Consider the following 5,919-nt stretch of genomic DNA (forward strand, 5'->3'; position numbering starts at 1 on the left):
ACCTCGATGCGATCACGCTATACAGTTATATAGTTTGTATATAACGACATCGTTTTCATGATCATTACTGGAATGAGCTTAGGTCATTTTTTAGAAACTGATTAATGCTACAAAAATAATAGGATAGTGCTTTTTAATGAGCTCGACACGATGTATGGTGGACTAGAAATTGATGACGTATGCCTGATGTTTACCACGTCAGAGTTTAATACAAAGTTCTTAAAGGAATTACCGTTAGGAGAAACCCTTTAATATTTAAGGGATATGTCAAAAAAATGTTTTTTAATGGTCTTCGCGAGGTAAATAATAGCATGTGAAATAACTAAATTCATAGGAAATGGATGCTTTGTTAAAGGACAATCATAACAATCATTAGGTAAACATGACAGCGCGCAAATTAACTTTTTCTTAACATAAGAATAGTGAAAAATCTGAATTTAGGGTTACTTTATTTATAAGTCACTGCGCATTGAAGCATTTACTAGCTTCAATTTTCTGCGCGTAACAGAATGCTTTGAGAGTCTTCCTGGCGGTTGGCTTCGTTATGACACAAGTCGTCCCATTTTGTGGGGACAATAGAAAAACAGGTGTAGACACCCACGTTGCTCCATTGACGTCAGAGGGTAGTAAGAGCCCATTAACACGGGAGGCGTCCGTCAATGAAACCACTTCTCCGCCAAAGCTAATTCCTAATTGGACCAATCAGAAGTCGACAGCTCGGAACGACGACGCAAACGACCCTTATATGGGAAATTCAAAGGAGTGACATCTGTTTACAGAGAGCAGGTGTGGGAGATGAGGACGAGCAACCAAGCCTTTTCATAGCAGATGTTTACAGCTAAGACAGCACAAAGGCAAAGAGAACCCATAAAATAAGCTCGAGACACTTGAATAACGGCGATCCTTCAATGCTGTTTCGTTTCCTCGTTCTCAAAATGCGATATAAAATTATGCCTAACCTAATAGTTTTTCTATTCGATCAGAGAAAAAGGGTTAGTTTCTGCAAATGCGACCTACTTAACATCACTACCAACGCTATATCCTTGATAAGCATCTATTGATAAGTCATTCCTTAATGTAAATTAAACTGAAAGCTTGATAGCCCGGGAATAAAGCAGCTACCTTGATGAGTCCTACCTTTCCATAGATGAACAAGAATTGAGAAACGGACTTTGTAGAACTTACAAGATAGTTAGAAGGGAATTTAGATGTCAATTAAGAGGCTACGTATATATAGCTAGCGATATGATAAAAGTACTTCGTTTACAAATTACAGCATTTTTTCCTCCAAAAAAAATTACAGATTTATGGCATCTTTTTCTTGAAAATAAGTTATATTTAATTCGCCAGACTGAATTCTCGTTTCGATGGGCTCTATTCATTTTTTTTTCACTGACCGACCATGACAACATTAGACAGAAATAATAGATTACAAATTCATTTATCGAGCATGAAGTAGAATAAAAAAGTGGACCGCATCTTCTTTCTTCTTCTTTCTCTGTCAGCTCTTTACATCGCAGAATCATCAGAAGTCTTCATAAACATCCCAGCTTTTGCGGTGTCCCGGCAACATCCGGGTTATTGCTTTCATTTTGGTAATTGGCATCTCACAATAACCCACGTAAACCATTTAAACGTAATCTCTTGGGATGCGCCTCCCGTTATCAGCTGCTGTTTAGGGCTTCTTCTATTTCAGCTTCGCCACCTACCATCTTTAAACACAAGTCCCAACTGAAGGCTTCCTAAAGAGGAAGGAAAAAATCAAAGCAGGTTAGTTTCTTACTCTGAGGAAAGCAATTCAATACAAAATGATCTCACTGCAACCAAAGATATTTGCAGTTGTCCTTCAAATTCGTTCGCTGACCGCTTCAGGGGATTATTTTTCGCTTTTTTGTGTCGTCCACTGCCTTTTGAGGTATTCTTTCTAAATTTCTACCAAATCGCAACCCAACCATCAAGAGAAACCGCTTTTGGTCATGGTCCAAGACTTACAGTCACCACTCTATATTCAAGAGTTGGTAACAAGAAAACTAGATCGTTAAAGTTATATAATTGACACAACGCGTCTATAAAGTAAACACGATACTTAAGTTAGTATTTAATCATCGTTCTCTACCTCGCACCAGTGTTTAACGTTTCCGAAAGCAATCGAAACTATGAGGAAACATCAGGCAGGCAGAAACATCCAACAAATCCCCCAATTTTATTTTCATAATTTTGAGCATTTTTATATCGAAATAACAGAATGCTTGATGGCCTCTCTTCTACAGTCGTTACGTCTTAGTCCACAAGATTGCCGCATATCTCTGATCCATAGTCTAAAATCATTGATATACTTACAGATAATCAACTAGGTCCATTAACACTCTAATAATGTATCATTGAAAATTCACGCTCATACAATGTTCCTACAGTTCTTCACTCTAGCACATATAACGTCCGCAGTATCACGGTTTGTTTCCGTACCTGCAGATCGACAAACATTATTTTTGCTCAATTACCCCCTTCCAACTATTAACGACTGACAAGCGCCACCCCCTCTTTTACCTCAGTAAATCACTCAGTTACGAAAAAAAAGATAGTCTACATTTTAAAGGGTGCTTGAGTTTCTTCCTTATTTTCTTTTTTGGTAAAAACAAACAGTTTGCGTTATCAAAAATATATGCCACGATCTAACCAGCAAAAGTGTCAGAGATCAGTTGGAGAATACTGAAATCAGCATTCGAACTCCGGAGTTATAAAGTACATCAAAAACATTTCTCTTTTCAATTGCATAAACGCGTATAAAGATTAAACATCTCCACAAGCAGACGAATTCGACCAACACTGACAAAACCTTATAGATAATTACACCTTGATGCTGCTACTTGAAAAGAGGATTAATAAGATGCACACTTCATTTGTAGTTCCTACACATCAGTTAACGGCAGACAATTTAAAAGATATGAGAAAAGTGCAGATTGCTCTCACACGGAACCCTCAGTGCCTCCTCGCAAACCACAAGCTCAAAACTGATAGAAATTCATTGTCTCTAACGGTCTCCTTCGGCAAAATTGGAGTGGCTTCTCTCTCGTTCATTACAAGGAAACAAAAAAAGGGTCCATCTTTACCGCTATTGTGCTCAAGCCAGCAAGACACAAGTTTATGCTCAAAAGACACACATCTTAAACAACTAGCTTTCACGAAACACACCCAGGCAGGCCAGACATCATTAGAAGCGCCAGACAACAAAAGAAATGTCGGTTAGGATGTACATTACTTTTAAAAGACAAGAATTTGAAACAGTCAAAAAAAGGCTTGGGCTGGGGCACGAGCTAGAGGCTCAGAATTTCCGAGGTCTACCTAACTCAGTAGTGCTACTATTCTTCTGGTATAGAATGCTGCTAATCCATTGCCATTCACAGGCAGCTGTTTTAGTAACTTTCACACAAAAGCTCGAGCAACTGCGTACTTTAAACTTTTATTGAGACGAAATAGCTTTGTAAGCCGGTATGGCACATTTAAACACTGTTAAGAGTCCACCCAACCCTCCCAACCTCAGGTTGCCATCCGTGTTCTTCTGAAGGTAGTTTAATAATTCAACCTAGGACACATTGAGAATTTTTACAGCTGTCTAGAGAAAATCTACCATTCATCATCCGTTCATGGGAAGTTTTGTGGTTGAGATCTACTTCACAAAGATTATGTGGTCTTTTATCAGAAGATGATAAATAATATAACTATAGAAATAAACCCAGAGAAGTCTTCTTAAACATTTCTTTAGTCAAAGGCTTTTTTTCATGTTTTGGACTTCTATGGTTCGTTTTTCTTGTCAACAAAAGAGGGATAACCCAAATATTGCATATTAATCTACAAAAAGAAAAAATTTACATCCTTAGTAAAGGGTCTAGAGAATAGATCCAGTTATTCAATTAAGTTTGTCATCTATTACTGACGATAAAGGAATATACAACAAAGAAATACGAGACGCGAGTCAAATTTTGAAAGACACTCAATGACGTGCCGTTAAAGATAAGAAAATTTTATGCTAAATAAATAAAACAAAATAAGAAGAATTAGTCAAAGAATTAAAAAACTACTAAGGCTGAGGTAGTTTGTGACCAATGACGCGCCACGAAAATGAAATGCGTAGCTATCTTTGTAAAATAGCGAACGATGGAGCATACTCGCAGAGAAGAAAAACAGACGGGGTTACGTGTTGAGGAAATTTAGACAATCAAGACTGCTGTCGGCAGACTATCGGCCTCTCATTAAAAATAAATGGATTCAAAAGGAAGTATTAGGAAAACTCAATGGTTTCTAACGTTATTCGAAAGATTGCCCAAGAAGATTTATAGTCGATGGACAGGCAGATGAGTTTCATTACCAACAGCGTGACGCCATCGAGCAGAATTTAACGTCTCAGAAGATGGGAAATAACGCTGTTACGAGAGAAGAGAATAGGAGATAAATTTGAAAGTTTTGATTACACTTCATTTTAATACCATAAAAGTCATCTTAGTCGTATAAAGCCTTTCTAAAACTTAATTACAATTTACGGTCTGGCGGTTATGACATGTTACTCTCAGAATTTTTACTTTGACCTTCTATTTTCGGAAGTTTTAGTTGTCTAAATTTATACTTGATCAAGTGACGATTGCAATTTGCTTGAGCCACGTAAAGTGTCTGTTTTAACATTTCCGCCTACGTGGTGCTTTCTCTTTCTAGTGGATCGGGGAAAAAACCTTTTGCCGTCTTTCCTTTTCACTTTCGGTGGAGCATGAAGAGCTATAAAACCATGATGGACACAAACTATTTCAAGCATTCATGATCTAATGAGCAAATGTGTTTATCTAGTTTATCAAGGCCAAAACCAAGCTCTTTAAAGCTACCGCCGTCTTAATGTAAATAGTTGCGCGATCACTAAATGCGGACAACAGGCCTCCACTGCTTGTCAGACAGTAATGTTTGAGGCTGGTAAAACTTGCTTTGAACACAGACATCTAAAAATGTGTTCAATATATGATATAGTTTACAGGACAGAGTAACACACAAACGCTCTACCATTGGTCAGTGTGGGATGCGTGCAGAAATGTTGTAAACAACCATATTACAAATTCAGGAGGTCATTATTAGTGTGCTCTCAGCCGAAACTGAAAGCATTACTTTTCTCTCACATGTAAAGCTATAATCACATGACAAAATGCAGCTTGTTCTCACAAACCATCAAGACAGAGAGAGCGTAATGGCTTTTGATTAAACACCACCACTAATAAACGAAACGGTATTTAAATGTTGATATTACTGAGAACTATCATTTAGTGTGTCAAACAGCTGGTCGATTTGCTATCAATTTGTTCGGAAGCTCATTAAAATGCAAAAGCTATATCTGAACAAACACCGGTCCAAATCCAACTTTCCGCTTGATTGTTTTCGATAGGAGATCAACTTTTTCGTAAGCAAGAACAACCAAGAGTCAATCCCACATATTTTTTGAGAAGTCTTTCGAAGAAATATGTTGAAAACAAAGTTGCGAGGCTTTCGTATTACATGACAAGCAAACACGAATCGATGAGCGATAAAATCTTACCGTTGCATCTCGGAGTTCAATCCGAGTGAATACAACTCTTTATCCCGGCTTACCGAGCCAGAATTTCGATTCCGGCCGGTGTATCTGAAACAGGCCCCTCATTTTTACAAGGTGCAGTGGCTGGACTATCGAAAGATCTAGCGAAAAGTGACGTCGTCGAACATAAACTTCAAACCCTATCCAACCAAGAAATGGCTGCTACAAAAGATATCCCTCACAATGTCGGGTGCGGCTGCAAAGTAGGTTACGTCATTTCTAGTTTAAGCCAATGAAATTGTCGGAAAAACAATGCAGATGTCAATTCTAAACGTATTAGCCAATTACATTTCGACAACTCTCGACTTTCGCGC

General features: G+C 38.0%; 1 long non-coding RNA gene across 1 annotated transcript; it reads right to left on the reverse strand.

Annotated features, from left to right (window-relative positions):
• Positions 1-888: 888 nt before the first annotated feature.
• On the reverse strand, positions 889-5,789 carry LOC131790741 (uncharacterized). Its single transcript, XR_009340711.2, has 2 exons — positions 5,570-5,789; positions 889-1,742 (listed from the first exon to the last, which is right to left on the reverse strand). It is a non-coding gene; the product is annotated as an uncharacterized lncRNA (long non-coding RNA).
• Between the last annotated feature and the right edge of the window lie 130 nt (positions 5,790-5,919).

This window comes from Pocillopora verrucosa, chromosome 2, assembly GCF_036669915.1.
Source record: "Pocillopora verrucosa isolate sample1 chromosome 2, ASM3666991v2, whole genome shotgun sequence".
Taxonomy (NCBI): Eukaryota; Metazoa; Cnidaria; class Anthozoa; order Scleractinia; family Pocilloporidae; genus Pocillopora; species Pocillopora verrucosa.